At 50.1% G+C, this 16,978-nt stretch overlaps 1 protein-coding gene across 4 annotated transcripts in view; it reads right to left on the bottom strand.

Moving 5' to 3' along the window:
* Positions 1–15,938, bottom strand: part of P2RY6 (pyrimidinergic receptor P2Y6) — a 46,976-nt gene extending 31,038 nt beyond the window's left edge. For 3 of the 4 annotated variants that reach the window (XR_008615356.1, XM_007108943.4, XM_007108944.4), the window contains exon 1: positions 15,518–15,938. The gene's annotated coding sequence lies outside the window, so the exon portion shown is untranslated. Of the gene's footprint in view, positions 1–7,038; positions 7,086–15,517 lie in introns of those variants that run through there. The other variant, XM_055078651.1, reaches the window with a different exon arrangement.
* Positions 15,939–16,978: the final 1,040 nt, after the last annotated feature.

Raw genomic sequence — 16,978 nt, 5'->3', positions numbered from 1 at the left:
CCTGCCTTCCCCCTATGGACTGAGTATGGCTCCTGAGATTGAGGGTGATTTGGGGGGGAAAGTCTGAGCCCAGGCCACCATCGCCTTCCCCAGCTCCAATCCATCCTTGAGCTTGGGCTTGATGAGAAGGCAGCCAGGGTGGCTCTGCGTCTGGCCAGTGGTGGGTCTGGGCCAGCCACTCCCCATCCGTAAGATTAGTCCTCCTCCTCCTCTTCCTCCTTTTTCTTTTTTTACAAGTACTTATTGGGCACCCACTCTGTGCAGGTAACGTTCAATGCACTTGAGAGCACAAAACAAACTCCCTGCCCATGTAGCACCTACATTCTAGCAGGGGAGACTAGTTTATTTTAGTTAATGAGTAAATATATAGCAGGTCAGGTAGTGATAAGAACTATAGAGAAACATAAGGGAGGTTAAGGGGCAGAGATCCACAGGGCTTGGGGGCACCATCTGGATTTTCTGGGTCCTCTTCTCACAACACCACCTCCCACCTAGCCTGGAGGAGACCCCAGACCCTGAGCCCAAAATCTGTGCCTGGCCCTGCCTTGGTGGGTCTCAGCAGCAGGCCAGGGACCAAGGCGAGGGCTCCCTGGGCACAGGCCGCAGCTCAGGACCACCAAGGCTGCAGTGTGGAGCATTCTGAGCCTGCCTTCCACTCGCGGCCTGCAGAAGCTTTCCCCAGGCTCGGAGAGGGAGTGCATACTCCAACCAACCCCGCTGTTTCATTGTAGAGACAGGGTGCTGGGCCCAGAGAGGGGCAGGGACTTGCCTGGATCACACAGCAAGGCAAAGGTGCACTAAGGGCTGAGCCTCAGCAGAGCACTGGCCTATGAGGGACTGCCTGTGTCCTCAGCCTGTCCCATCCTCCCAGCTCTGACAGGCCAAACTCTCCTTCTCTCAGCCCCAGGAGGCTGAAGCCACTTCCCCTCAGCCCAACCTCAAGAGGTTAGAATTTTGGTCGACTCTGCCTCATCTTGCTCAGATGTGATTTCAGGTGGGTCCTACCCCTCTCTGGGCCTCAGTTCCCTCATTTGCCAAATGGAGGAAATGAAGGCACCTGCATCTCGGGTCTGTCAATGAAGAAGGAGCAAGACCCTGGCAAACTTTTAGGTACTACTCCAACGACAGAGGTTGTTATATGTTCAACATTCCTGTTTATCTGAAAACCAGCCTCCTCATGCTTATGGGGCCCTGAGGCAACCCCCAGGGCAGGGCCTTGACCCTTGATGGGAAATAAGTGAAAATTCCACAGAACCAGTTCTAAAGAAAAGACAAAAACACCCCTGCTCCCAACCAGCGGGCCAGCAGCTGACAGGAAAAGCCCTTTCTCTGTCCTTGTGGTGAGAAGGTGAGCAGGGAGACACGGAAAGGGACAAGCCTGGGAGGCCTGGGAAAGCTTATTCCGGGAGAAGGTGTAAGCCTGAGGTAACTGTAAGCCTCAAGTCCCAGGCTGGGAGAGGACGTACCTACACGAACGGCAGTTACATGCATGTCTACATGGTGGGGGTGGTGTCAGCTATGTGTGGGTCTGACCTGGAAGAGGCACATGTATTCACAGGGGTGCATGTGTTCGGAATTGCACCCATGTGTATATGGTACACGTGTGTGTCCATGTGAGTGGCCCTGAAGTGTGTACATTCACACGTGTGTTTGCCTGTGCTTGTGTCTCTGCATGTAATGCACACATGGGCCCACTCCTGGGGTGCCCACAAACCCCCAGTTTAGAGGCCTTGTTTTCCCAGGCTCAGCAATCCTTGCCACAATCCCAGGCAGGCCCAGATGCCGTGGAAGATTGTGGGGTTCCTGGTCACAGCAGGCTCTCAATTTCCCTGGGGAACAAAAGCCATTACACAAGAGGAGGAGGAAGGCTTAGAGGATTAACTTGGCCTGCTCAGCCCTGGATATAGGCTTCTCATAGTGGGGGAGGTGTGTGCCCAAGGCCAAAGCCCTCCTCCTGGGGTCCTCAGACCCTCTGCTGCCTGTGGGCACTGACCCCTTCACAGCTATCCTCGTGCCCTCAGTCACTGGCAGGAACCCCTGTCCAGGTACAATAGTCAAGCACTTTACAGTTTACAAGGATTCTATCCACAGTCACGTCCTCACAGAGTAGACTGAAGTCTGGACTTTGCACAAAAGCTTTGGCATCCTCTGAGAGCAGGTCAGGAATGTGCCTGGAGGCCTCACCTTGACCAAGTGAATCAGATCTTTAAGGGTTTCAGGTAGACATTGACTTTGAGAAGCATTGACATAGAATACTCCATACAGAGCCAGCCCCTTGTCCTCCAGGTTCTCCCAGGATGGCTAAGACCCATTCAAGTAATCTATACTGGCAAACACAGTGCTTACCACAGTGCTTATACTATCTCATTTAATCCTCATAAACCCATGCAAAGTAGGTACCATTATTATCCTCATATTACAGATGGGAAAGGGAGGCACACTGAGTGTTAGGTAACTTGCCCAAGGTTCATGTAGCTAGTAGTAGCAGAGCCAGGATTTGAACACTGCTTCATTCAGCTGCAATGTCTCCATGTCTGGGTGGGAGTCAGTATCGTGGGAGAGGCAAGAAAAAAAAAGCAAAAAATCCAAGAAGCCAGTGGATGTTCTCATAAGAATCTAGGGAATAGCAGATTTTACTTATGGATTGTTTTAGAATTTCCAAGCCCATAAAAGGCTGGAAGCAGCTCAGACAAAAGCCACATATGCCACATGATCCCATTAGAGGCAGAGTAGTAAAACAGCAGCAGAAACCTAGACTAAGATGGTGATTGAGCTTCCTGGCAGCCAAAGTAAAAGGTGGGAGGTGGGGAGGCTTTGAAGATTCCAGAGCTGGGCCAGAGTCACAGGGCTGGAGACAAGGGGACCACTAGAGAGATATTTGGAAGGCAGGTTCAGTGGGGCTTGATAACTGATTGGGGGAAATGGGGAATAGGGGGAAATGGGGATTAAGGAGAAATGAGGAAGAAGCCCAGGATACACCCAAACCCCTCCTTCCTGCCAGGTGGCTGAAGGACAGAGAGCACACAGGCAAGAATTGGGCACAATGCCTCACACAGCAGGTGCCTGGTGAGTGTGTGCTACCTGCCCCCCCGTTTTCATTCATGCCAACAGCTGCTCAGACCTGGGCCACTCCCCCCCTCACCCTGCCTCACATGGCCTGGGGGCTCAGGACCCTTCTGGCTCTACTCTTCCACCAATCTCTTGGGGGCTCCTGCTTACCATCCCAGCCTCCAGAGCCACTGCCCCTGAAGCTACAGTTCCTTCCTTTAATCATTAGCTCAGGGGCTGGGGGGTGATCATGGGGAAATAATCAGGGAGAGCCTTGTGAATCAGCAGGCCTGCTGCCCAGGGCTCAGGGCAGGGCTGGCAGTGGAAATGCTGCAGGGCAAACGGTGACACCCAAGGAGTTCCCACCTCCCAATCTCTTAAACTCTCCACCAATCCAGGTCTGTGCCGAAGGAAACCGCCCCCACCCCTCCACCCCACCCGGCAGTTCTTTAAGTTCTGAGACCAGTTTCTCACATGTGGGCTGAGGCTGAGAGGGGAGGAGGGAAGGGGCTCATAATCATGGTGCCTTAGGCTATATTTTCACATCTTTTCATCTGATCATTCATTTGTTCATTCCCTCCTCCCTCATTTGACTAATGTTTATAGACTTGTCCAAGGACCGGGTCTCCATGACAGTGATGATGTCCCCAGTGGTCAGAGAGAGAGGTCAGGGAGTTTTAGTCCTGTGTGCTAGATTGCCAGAGGAGGAAAGTGAGGCCTGGAAAGGGGAAGTGACTTGTCCAAAGTCACACAGCTGAAGCGGGGACTGGCCCTCAGCTCTCCGCTTGCCAGCCCATGCTGAGTTCAAACATGACTGCGCATTAAAGGCGCTGTTCTTACTAACACCACAGGAATTTTTTCTACAACCTAAGGTGCTTGGAGAGTCTCTCAGACAGAATGAAGTTTGCCTTTGGGGTCTCCTCAGCCCCATTTCTTGTTCTTTCCCTTCTTCCTCTTCGTGTCCCCTCCAAGAGCCCAGTGATCCCACAATTCCTTCATCCTGTGGGGAATGATGACAACCCGGGATCTGAACCATTTCCTCTCCTGAGACGCCTTCCCCTGAACCAAGAGCTACTCCAAGCACCTCCATGGCCCCGATGAGGAGGAACCTCTGGGTTCACTGTCAGCCCTCCCAGGCAGCATATGGCCATGGACCAAGGACATTCCCTCAACACATAGGAGCAGCTCCAGTGCTTGTGACTGGCTGTGGAGGGCCCTTTCCTGGGGGCTTCTCAAATAGCTGCAGAAGTGACTTCTAGTATACCTTTCCTGGTAGTTTATAAACTTGAAAGTGTCAGACTGCCAGACTGGTCAGAATCCTTGAACACTTGAGCTGGAATCAGGGAATGTTATAGCTGGAGAATAGAAAGTTGGAGTTTGGATTATAGACTTTTAGAATGTTTGATTATAGACTCTTAGGGCTAGGGCTGTAGAATCATAAATAATTATAGCTGGAATTATGGATCAAAGGAAATCAGGGACAGAAATGATGCCAACATTACTCCATCCCCCCCTCTCTGACAGCTGAGAAGAGAGAACTGGCCTTGTCACCCAGCCAGTGGTGGCTGGCCCAGGCCTTCTGCTGCCCAACAGGGCTCTGTCCTCCAGATCTCCTGGAGCAGCATCCAGGGCCTCTGGGGCCAAAGCACTCCCTGCCTGGGGACAGTGGGGACAGTGGTCTGCCACTCCCCTAACCCAAGCCTCGCTGCCAGCCCATCACAGCACCCCGCCACCAAGGTGGATATATTTAGGTGTCCTCCCTAAATATGTTTCCACAGCTCTAGACACTGCCTTCTATGTCCCCTCCTTCTCCAAGGCCTCTGGGCACTTTCTCTAAACTGACCCAATGAAGTCACCAGGAACAAGGGCTCTTGCTCTGCCAATGCAAATATTTCTCCCCCAAAACGAAGCCCAGCCTGAGGGGTCTCCTGGTTTGCTTTGGTCTGGAGCTCAGACCCACCTGCTCTAACTCTGATGTTGCAGCATTCCTCTAACTTCCAGGGCCTGCTTTGGCCCAAGGACCACACATCCCTAATCCTACTCTTCTTAACTTTCCTCATTCCAGGCAGAGGGCACTCCTGCCCCTGCCCCTGACAGTCCCCAAACACACACACACACACACACACAAACACACGCGTACACACTCGAGGGCACAGGCCAGCATTTTTCTGTTCCTCCCATGTTTGTCAGGAAAGAGGCTTCCATCCAAGCCCCATGGCTGCCCTGGCAGCTCTCCCTTCAGCCTCTCTCCCACGCCCCATCCCAGACCTTGCCAGAGACTCAACATCTTCTTCTCCTTTCAGACTGCATCTTCCCAGGAGCCAGAGAGTCACTGAGAGTTCAACAGCGATAGAGGTTGGGGACAGGAATGGATCCTTCAGACATACTTAAGTGGGAGACTCTCAGATTCCCAGCTGCCCAGCTCATGGGAAATCACTGGGTCTGTGGAAACCGAGAGTTCTTAGAGCAGGAAGGGACCACTTATGTGGCGGCTCCATCACTGTCATTATAGTTTTACAACATGTTAAGGGTTGTTATATGCCAAGCACTTTATAGCTAGGAACTCAGTCAATCCTCACAATAACCCTACAAGGCGAATACTATTAATGTCTCCATTTTACAGAGGAAGAAACTGAGGCACAGAAAGGTTTTGCCCTACGTCCTACATGTAGAGAGTGCCAGAGGTGGGATTTAAACCAGGCTTGGATAACATAACCACCTTGACAGTCCCAGGTGGTGGCTTGCTATAGGAACCCCCTTCACCATGGTCCCCTGGGGTCCTGCAGCCTCTTCCTGCCCAGTCAGTGAAGAAAAGGTGAGAACCTCATTGATGGTCACAGCTCCTCCTGAGAAGCCCAGCTTCCCTGCCCCTGCACTAGAAATGACAGACAGACCCCACCACAGTTCTCCCATGTAGGACACATCCCCAAGCCCCTGTGACCCCTTCCTTCACACACAGTGCACATGGCCATACACAACTCCAGCTTCCCACCACACAACTCGGCTACACACCTGCACACACAGCACACACCAGACATGCTGCCACACTCCCCCAGGAGGTCTAAGTCCTGCTATCTCAGTTTGGAGGACAGGCAGGGGAGTCCTCCTACTTTACAGGTGCCGAAGGGCCCCCAGCTCAGGATGAACCCAGCTCATCACCAAGCCTTGAGTCAACTCACTGGATGGGAACTTAGCAGAACAATATTTTTACATTAAAACAAATGCAAAAATATTACAGAGAGGAATGCAAAATCTACATGGATTTTGAAGATTAAACAATGAGACTTCAAAGAATCTTCGTGTGTGTGTACCCGCGCACACCCATGCGTGCCTGTGGGAGGGTGAGCGTGGGACTAGCTGTACTTCCTCCACCCAGGTCCAGGGTGAGCTTTCACTCTCCCAAGCCCTTAGGGGTGCTGGGTGGAAAAGTCAGAACCACCCTAGCGAACATTTCATGGGAAATGTTCTGTCATAGTAAGAGCTGCACAAATGCTTCTTGTCTTCCATTATTTGGCTCAGCACACTACACAGAGCCATGGATGTGCCACACACAGAACACACATCTCACAGCAGGCACCACATGCATGCATGCACCATCGTGTGATTGCTCCCACCACACAGTGGGCACGCACCCTGGGCACACACGTGGAACCCCCGGGGTTACCCTGGCACAGTCAGTCATGGCTATAGGTAGGTACCACACTTCTTGCACGCGGACGACACCACAATTCATTGGTCACACTCGACACACCTAGCACACATCACACACTAACTGTATACAACCCAGTACACACACATTGCCCACACTAATCTCCTACACACTGCCCACGACACACCCACCACACTCCTTACCCCACATACACACTCACTCCCCCCGGGGAACCCCACCTGGGGCCCGCAACGAGAGCCTGGCGTGGGCAGAGCTGCCCTGTACCCGCTCACCCCGGCACCGCCTGCCCCTCGGTCCCCCCCACCCTCCACAGTCCTCACCTGGAGCGCGCAGCCGCCGGGCCGGGGACGCCATTCGCTCCGGCGCTGGGAGGCGAAACCGAAACCGAAGCTCCGCACCGGCGGCAGGCAGCGGCTGCAGCTCAGACCCCGGGCGTCCCCGCTCCTCGCGCCGCAAAAGCAAAGGGGTGGGGAGGTGGTGTGGCCTGGCGGCCTCCAAGCCGGAGCTGGACTCCCGCTCCCGCCCAGGCGGGACCCGGCTGGACTGACAGCCGCTGGGGAACCCGGGAGAGGTGATAGTTCTGGAAGAGGCCGCAGGTGTCTGGGACCGGTGCTCTGGACTGGAACCCAGGAGCCCTGGACTCCAGCCCAGATTCCCTAACCTCTTCTACCTTCGCTTGGCCGCAGTTTCCCCCATTGTATTGGGGCCTGGGGTGGGGTGGGGGGCTTAAGTGGTGATTCCGACTTTCCAGCTCTGACATTCTGCAATTCTGGAATGGTGGTGGGGAGGGAGGGATAAAAATAAATGCTATTTCTTGAGCACCTACTATGTGCCAGGCATCGTACTAGGTGTTTTAATACATTACCTCATTTAATCCTCATAGCAATTCCAGAAGTATTATTATCCCTATATTACAGGTGGCAAAACCCAAGCACAGAGAGATGAAGTGACTTGTCCAAGGTCACACAGCTGGTAAGTGGCAGACCTGAGGTTTGAACTCAGACAGTCTGACTCCAGAGCTCAAGTACCCCTAAAGCATGGATCGGCGGCACTTTCTATACTGTACACTGCTCCCTGATTCTCATAACAACCCCAGGATCTTGGTGTCACAAATCCATTTTACAGATTAAGAAACTGACGTTCAGGGGGATTATTTTACCCCAGGTCACCCAGCTAGCTGGACATCCTACTAAAGATGGGGGGTGGGGGTGGGAGTGATACTGGGATGGTATAATGAGACAGTGCCTGTCACATAATTGGTGCTCATCAATGTCAGCATTCCTCCTGTCACTCCTCTTCCTTCTATCTCCTAAGCTCTCTTATGGACAGTGGCCTCTAATTCCCTCATCTCTGAAACCTCCTCTGACCAGTAGCCCTCAGACAAGCCAGCCCCTCCTCTTGGCTACCGCTGCAGCTTTTAATCAACAGTTGTTGAGTTCCTATTCTGTGGCAGGTTCTGTGCTAGGACTGCAGATCCAAGTCAATAGGACAGTCCAGATAGCGCTGGCCTCATGGAGTTTATAATCTGGTGGAAGCCCCAGATGTTAAATAAATAGTCACATAAATTAATACAGAATTACACATTGTGGTAAGTGCTAAGAAGGAAAAGTGAAGGGTTAGAGGAGAGATTATAATGGGGGTGGGAGGGGGAAGGAATCTAGTTTAAATTGTAAGATTTGGGAGAATTCCCTGGCGGTCCAGTGGTTAGGACTCCATGCTTCCACTGCAGGGGGCATGGGTTCAATCCTCAGTCGAGGAACTAGGATCCCGCATGCCGCGTGGCTCAGCCAAATAAATAAATAAATAAATAGTAAGATTTGGGAAGATTTCCCAGAGGAAGTGCCCTTTAAGCTGAGACCAGAGTGAGGAGTTGGCCTCAGCCAGGTGATGGTGAGGGAGAAGAGAGTCCCAGGCAGGGGAATCTTGAAGAGGGTGAGACAGGAAAGGGCTTGGCATGTTCCAGGAAATGAAGCACAGCCAGAGTGGGAGGTGCCCCACGAGCCAGGAGGCATGGTGGGAGATGGGCCTGAAGGAGCGGCAGCAGCCAGCCCAGACAGCCCGAAGTCAGGTCTTTGGCTTTTGTCCAAAGAGCCGTGGGAGTCACCAAAACATTTAGAGCAGCAGAGTGACATAATCAAATATCTTGTTTTAAAATTGGGGTATAGCTGACATATAATGTCATATCAGTTTCGGGTGTACAGCATAATGATTCGGTATTTGTATATCAAATATCATTTTAATCAATCTCTCCAGCTGCTGGCTGGAGAATAAGGAATGGGTAGGAAGGGAAAGGTAGCAGTAGGTGCCCAGCTAGGAGGCTGTTCTACAGTCTGGGAAAAGATGATGGCCGCTGGCCCAGGGAGGATGTGGGAGGTGGAGACTGGAGGACAGAGCCAGGGATATTTGGTGTCATGGGCTGTTGTCATACCCACTTCGCCTGACCCAGGGGGCCTTGAGGCCTTGGCTGGTTCAAGGGGAAATGGTTGCGGCCAGTCCTTTGAGGGGAGAAGGTGTTTGCCTGTGACTCAACGGACTTGGGCCCCTAGAAACCCTCACATAGGGAAGCTCTTCTCTCCCTTCATGGTAGCTTTTCCAAACCTTCCCTCTCCACAAGCTCTAACTCACTGACACCCCAGCCCCACCTGCTACCTGACTGACCAAGAAAATTCACTCACCAAATGCTCACTGGTTCTTACCTGTGCTAGGCAGACATTAGGACTGAGGCCAGGCTCAGTGGAGGGGGCTCACTTAAGTTCCTGCCCCCGACCTCTCTGCTCAGCATTCCCCCCCCCAAGAGGTGGCTCTTCTTTTATCTGAGGTGAAGGCCCCAGCAGTGCCCAGAGCTGCTCTCTGCTTCTGCAGCCAGGTCCCCACGCCCTTGGGAATCCTCGTCTCCACCCCTGCCGGCCTGTGAACATGCTCCAGTGTCTTCTTAAGCCTTGGAGCCCCCCTCTCCAGGCACTGCCCCCTCTCTTCCCTTCACTGCCGGTGGTCTCAGAAGAGTTGCCTCCTCTGCAGTCCTCAGCCCATTTATCTAGTCTCTGCTCCCAGAGCATCCCCAAGATGGCTCCTCTAAGGACCCAGTGACCTCCGTGCCCCTGAAGGACTGCCCAGGAAGTCAGTCGATGGATACTGTCAAGAACTCCCCGTGTGGCCTCCACAGCACCCTTCTCCTCCTGCTTCCCAGATTCCTCTCAGGGCTCTGTCCCACCCTTGTCTTCTCTGCTCACTCAGCACATTCTCCCTGGGGGGAGGGCAGTGGCTCTCCTTAAATTACCTCTGTGTGCTGGACACTCACAGTTCCCACCTCCAGCTCAGCCTTTCTCCTGCACCTCAGACCTATTGCTCCCTGGACTTCTCCCCTCTGATGACTGAAGTGCCCTCTTCTCTACAGTAATCTCCCCCATGCCCTCATCTTCACGACAACACCGTCAGCCCCTGTCACCTTAGCCCAACACCTGCAACACTCAGACAACCAGCCTCTCCTTTCAGCTCCCATCGCAGCTTGTATTCAACAATCATTTATTGAATTCCTACTATGTGCAAGGATTAAGGAGGATTTCTTAAACAAAAACATAAACAACAACAACAAAAAATCATAAAGAAAAAAAGTGATAAACTCAAGTATAATAAAAATTTAAAAGTTCTATCAATCCAAAATACTAAAAGGGACTTCCCTGGTGGTCCAGTGGCTAAGACTCCATGCTCCCAATGCAGGGGGACCAGGTTCGATCCCTGGTCAGGGAACTAGATCCCACATGCATGTTGCAACTAAGAGTTCTCATGCCGCAACTAAAAGATCCCACATGCCGCAATGAAGATCCTTCACATGGCAACGAAGATCCCGCATGCCTCAACTAAGACCCTGTGCAGCCTAAATAGATACATATTTAAAAACAAAAAACAAAATACTAAAAAAAAAAGAACACCACAAACTGAGAGGAGGTATTACAACATGTTAACAGACAAGGAATCTTATTCAGCATATATAAATAACTCCTATATACCAATAAGAAAAAACCAAACAACCTAATAGAAAAATGAGCAAAAAACATGAGTAGGCATTTCACAGAAAAGAAAGCAAGCACGGCCCATACACATATGAAAATATGTTCAACCTCACAATCAATCAGGGAAATTTCAAGTAGACCCCCAAATTTCAAGTAAATACCATTTCACACACATCAGATTAGTAAAAATTAAAGAGTTTGATAATACCAACTTTGTTGAGGGTGTGGAGAGATGGGAAATTTTATACACTGTGGGTGGGACTAGAAATTGAACATACCAAGTTGAAGAACAATTTGTCAATATCTAGTAGTTGAAGATGCACATCATCTAAAAGAGTTATTCCACCCCAGCATAAATAACCCGGAGAAACTTCAGCAGGTGTAGAAAAATGTACATCACAGCATTTTATCTAAAGCAAAACATTGGGAACAATCTAAATATCCATCAATAAGAGAATGGAAAAATACATTTTCATTCAGGTGTCCCTTTCTATCTGAACTCTCACTCTCCCGATAATTGTTACAATGACTTTCAAAACTTTTTACTAGTAGAAAACCTGACTTAACAAACCTGCAGGTGCTCCCCAGCACAAGTCTGGGTGAGAGGATGTGGAGTAAGCTGTGGTGGTAACTCCTCTGTTCTCCCGATAGGATAGGCTCGCACCTCATGCTTGTGTTCCTTAAACTTATTTGGTACGTAATTGTTACCATCTTCCCCTCATTGTTAAGCGAAAATGTCTTCTAAGAAAGTGGGAATGCCTGAGCCTGAGAGGCTTAAGAAAGCCCACACATTAGAATAAAATGTGGAAGTAATAAAGCTCATTGAGAGGGCTGGACACGTGAAAGATGTAAGCTTAGCCAGGCATGTATCCTCCTCCATCACACACAGGAACTGTCCTACATGTGAGAAAACAAACAAACAAACAAAAAGAGCCCATGCAGGGGACTTCCCTGGTGGCACAGAGGATAAGACTCCGAGCTCCCAATGCAGGGGGCCCGGGTTCCATCCCTAATCAGGGAACTAGATCCCACGTGCATGCCACAACTAAGGAGCCCGCAAGCTGCAACTAAGACCTGGTGCAACCAAATAAATAAATATTAAAATATATTTTTTAAAAAAGAGCTCATTCAGTGTTAGATAATGAAGTAATCAGTGTTTTAAATGCTTTAGAGCTTTATGCAATGATGGAAATATCCTACGTCTGCTGTCCAATGTGATATGATAGCCTTCAGCTGTATGTGGCTACTGAGCACTTGAAATGCGTCTAGTGCAACTGAGGACCTGAAATTTTTAACTTCGAATTCATTTACATTTAAACTTAAATAGCCTCATGTGGCTAGTAGATACCATTGGGACAACACAACTTTATACTGTGCAGAAATCCTTGGCGATCATTAATAGTTTTAAAGAATTTCAATGATATTGGGGTGAAATTAGCTGAAGGTTTTGGATGAGCTGGCAACATATTATTATTTTTCCCAGATAAAATTCTGTAATATGAGCTTTTACTATCTACAGATTTACTATTAGGAATGGGCTATGTTAAGGGATGACTGTATAAACATGTAATGGAATACTATACAACGGACAAAAATGAATGGACTAGAGCAGCACATGGACAAAGCTAAATCTCACAACTATAATGGAACTGAAAAAAGAAGTATATGGGAGGATACACACAGTATGATACTATGAACATAACGTTTTAAAACATGCAAAATAATACTATACTTATGTATAAAGACATGAATGGGAATGACCAACCGGGTAGAGGTCAGCTTTGACGGGAAGGAGGAGGTGAGATTATAGGGGACACAGTAATAGACCCTGCTTCTCCCCTGACTCCCCAGCCCCCCACATGCTTTGCAAAGACAAAGGGTGATCAGGGCCAGCACAGAGAGGAGGCACCTCCTCTCAGAAGCCTTCTCTGTCCCCCTCCCCATCAGACAGCACCCAGGGACTCCTCTGGGCTCCCAAGGCCTCAGTGTTGGCCTCTGATGCACCCGATCACTCTGGCCTGATGTCTTCTCTCTCCACATCGCTCCCTCACCAGCAGAGGTGAGGCACTGTTCCAGAACAGTGTCTGGAACACTGCCTACGAACACAGGCACTGTGTCTGTGGTTCACCAGCCCTGTTTTCTCCACACTTGGCACAGTGCTCTATAATAACTAAATGAAGGAATGAATATAGGTCTCTTTGGGGATTTAGAGTCATCATTATCATTCATCTCTTCTCTGACCCTCTCTATGTGCCCAAGCGTGGTCAGGGCACCGGGGATACAAAGATGAATTGTCCATGGCTAGTGCCCTCAAGAAGTGTCTGGTTTGGAGAGGGGATAAGCCAGGATGTTGTTGGTAGAGGGATGCAGAGATGTGCACTGAGGCACAGGAACCCGGAGGGGCCCCTGCCCAGCCTGGAGACATGGGCACAGGGGAAGTCAGGGTACAAGTCCTTAGCTGGTGTTTAAGAACAACTAGGGTCATCTGGGTGAAATCAGGGGAGCGGGCAGCTTGCAAAGACCTGGAAGTGAGGGAGAACATGGCAAATTCTGGGAACCTTGTGTGTCTCAGTTCTGTGGGAGAGTCCAGTGGAAGGGAGGAGTGGGACAGACAAGCCTGAAGAGGCGGGAGGGACGAGGTCTTGCAGGGCCTTGAATGTCAGGCTGGGAAGCTTAGTTTATCCTCAGGGCGATGGGAGCCATGGAAGGGTATAAACAGGGGAGGGGCATAATCAGAGTAATGTCTTAGAAAGTTTGCTGGTCCCAGCTGCTGTGAGGAGGGGCAGAAGAGGAGGCAGGGGACCAGTGAGGGCCAGTAGTCCAGGCAGGTGGCCAAGCTGGTAGGGATGGGGGAGGGGTGATAAGTGAGGAACTGATTAGAAGGGGGATTGCGGGGGCTTTTTAGGAAGTAGAATCAGCAGGATTTAGGCAGTTTGGATGTGAATGTGAGGGAGACAGAGGGTTATCTTGGTTTGGGTTCCCCCAGAAGCCAACGCTGGGGCAAGGAATCAAGTGCAAGTAGTTAATTTCTGAGATGATCCTGAAAGCATCACTAAGGGCCTGGGGAAGTAAGACAGGGAAAGGAAGGAAGCCAGTTCAGGGTGGTTGTATGGTCGGGCCACTCAAGGTGGCTGTTCTCTTGTTCTCTTTACATCCCCTGCCCGACCAGTGCCTGCCTCGCCTACACCCTACTCACATGACTGACCTTCCTACCTACTTGTCCCAGGCCCGAGCTGGTACTTGTTCTTATCAAAGGGGAAGTGAGGGGTGTGCCCCTCTTTTAGTTTCCTTGGTAACCGATGAGCCAACCTGATGTCAATCCCCTTCTAACCCCTGGGAGTGAAGACTGCTGCCATGTCCTGCCCCACGGTTGCTCCAGGACTTTGCTTCAGACATGTAAGCTCCCCCATCCATTAAACCATTGATGTCTTTGTCGCTGACTCTCGGCTTTTTCTTCGGTCTTGAAGCTGGGCAAGCACAGGCCTCTGTAGGCCTGTGAGGTACAGCCCAACAGTGGTCAATGAACAGATTATCCCTGGGGGTCAATCCCATTGGGAACCTCTAGGAGGCAGCACAGAACATGCCTTAGAGATTTCCCACCTGAGAGGCAAGGAATCTGGAGCATTTATCTAGCAACTCTAGTTGTCATTGGTTAAAAGCTGGTCCTCAAATTTTCTGGCCCTTCTGGCCAAATGTGCTCCAGACGGCCAGAGAAAGCTCCCAGGCAGAGTCCCAGGTACCGTCAGTGAGAAGCTGTCGGGGCGTAGGGAATAATGAGTGCTGAGGGTCATGAGCAGGGACCTGCTCCAACATCTGCTACAGGGGAAGAGGAGGCCCATTTACTCCCAATAGGCTGAGCCCTGGTTCTCCAGGGTGGGCAGAGGACAGGAATCTGTGTTGAAGTTGGGGAGTGGGGGTTGTCTTGATGGCCCTGACTTCTCCCCAGCATCCTCTCCCCGGTCCTCAGCCTTCTTGCCTGGTCCATCCACTGCCCCCAGATAGTATGCAGAGCCTCATCTGATTTCCGTGGAGACTGTGCTCCAACCCCTGGAAATGCCTACTCCGATGAGCTTTGCCAAGTGGTTTGATCATTGCACCCACATCAATTCAGAGAAAATTGGTGGCTCTTTAATAAAATAATATCCCATCACCTGTGGTTGACAGCTGGCTGGAGACACAGATTTGGGGAACTTACCAACTTAATGTTCAGTTTTCTAGGCCATAGGGAAGTGAGTTTGCTTAATGGAAGAGAGAAGATAGAGAAGAGGGTTTGGGCTGGGGCCATCAGTTAAAGGAGGGAAGAAGAGATGCCCAGGGATAAGACTGAGGAGGAGCAGCCAGAGGAGTAAGATGTGCAGCAGAGCAGTGTGGTGTCACTGAGGGCGAGGGAAGACAGGCTTGGGAGAAGGGAGGAGAGGGCTGCGGGCTCAGAGCTGGGCCCAGGAGCCAGGCCCCATCTACCTGGCTCCAGGAGAGGTCAAAGAGCCCTTCATTAGAGTGTGTCTGGAAGAACACTTGCTTCCTCCTCTTCCTCTCCCGACTCCTCCCCCCTCTCCCAGCCTCTGCCTGTGGCCTCAGAAGCCTTAGCAGCTGGCAGACGTCCAGTGAGACCCATGACGAGCTGTGTCTGGCATTTCCAACGACTTCTGAGACTTCCCTTGCTCCTGTCAGCCCCCAGCCTTGATGTGCCTGCAGCCTCCTCTCAAGACCAGTGCTTCTCTTTTAGCCCCAACCATGGTCCCAAGACCCCCCAACCCCTTTCCTGAGGTCCAGGAGCCCCATGCCACACCTGTTTGCTCTGTCAGTCCAGCATCCATGGGCAGCTTATGTCCTGAAAAGGGCCACCACTTCCGGAAGTTCCCCCTTTCACATTCCTACCACATTCCAGCTGCACAACCAAGTATTAACCCACAAATTCATAACCCAGGAATTTTAGCCCTGGCAGCTCCTCCTCAGGGCTTTGAATTCCTCCCCTGCCTCCACGTACATTGATGGGAGATGGGCGTGAGTCATTGCCCCTTTCCGGGTCTTAGTTTCCTCAACTACAAAATTGGGTCGACAATCCTTGCTCTGCCTCCTCCCATGGCTGGCTCTGAGGGTTCACACTGTAAATTCTGCTAGTTGTACGTGCTGTTCCGCCTCTTGGAATGCTGTTCCTTTCCTTTCTTCTTTGTGAGTCCTGCTCACCCTTCCAAGCTCTACTAATAAAACATGCTACCATTTTTTTCATGTGTGCTATGAGCCAGCATTGTGCTCAGGGCTTTACATATGTTATCATGCTTCATTTGTACAAGGAGTCTGAATAGATACTCTGATTATTCCCATTTTACAGATGAGGAAACAGGCTCAGAGAGACTATATGACTTGCTTTAGGTTACGCAGCTAGGAAATGTTGGTCAGAACTAGAACTCAGGACTTCTGAGGTAAGATTGAGGCCTTTCTCATTTCAGTCTGGCTCCTTCCTATCATGCCCACCAGATCTACCCCTGATTCAGAAGTTAGCTTGTATTAAAAGGAACACAGTGCATGTAGTAAAGAGGTGATAGTCCACAGAGGTCTGCAGTTCAAACTACCTCTGGAACCTCATTGGCCTCTGCAACACTGCCTGCTGCAGGGGGACGGAGACGGTAACAAAATCAAAACGAGGAGCAAGAAGCCAAATTACATGAGAGTTGAACCCTGAGATCAGGGGGGAAATCTTTCACTGGGTACCAACAGATCCCTGTCCTTTTTAAATCAGACTTGTTGAATCTGAGGTACAGTCAGACATTATTGTTTTGTTAAATAGTTTAAACCTCATAATGAAGAAAGAATTGATGTTTTCATTCATTTCAGCTCTTTAAAAATCAACAAATCAATATCCAAAGATTGGAAATGACCTAAATGTATATTCATAGGGAAATGGTTAAATAAATTATGGCTGTGAACAGAACAAGTAAGCTTTTTGTGTATTGGTGTGAAAAGACTTTCAGGAAATCTGCAGAAGAAAGCTAGAAATATGTGTACAAGTATGTAGCCTTTTGTGTGTAGAGAAAGAAAAAAGAACACACGGCTTTTAGGGCTTGTATATGCATACAGTTATCTGGAAAGATGAAGAAACCATGAATGATGGTTGTTTAATAGAGTTAATGAGAGAGAGTCTCTTCACTGTTTACCTTTCAATATTTGTTTTGTTTGAACTGAGTGAATGCATTCTTTAGTTGAAAATTAAAGAAACATATCACTTTCTTAGATCAAGATGTCACATTTA

This window comes from Physeter macrocephalus, chromosome 16 (assembly GCF_002837175.3).
Source record: "Physeter macrocephalus isolate SW-GA chromosome 16, ASM283717v5, whole genome shotgun sequence".
Lineage (NCBI taxonomy): Eukaryota > Metazoa > Chordata > Mammalia > Artiodactyla > Physeteridae > Physeter > Physeter macrocephalus.
This window is presented reverse-complemented; position numbering and strand designations above follow the sequence as displayed.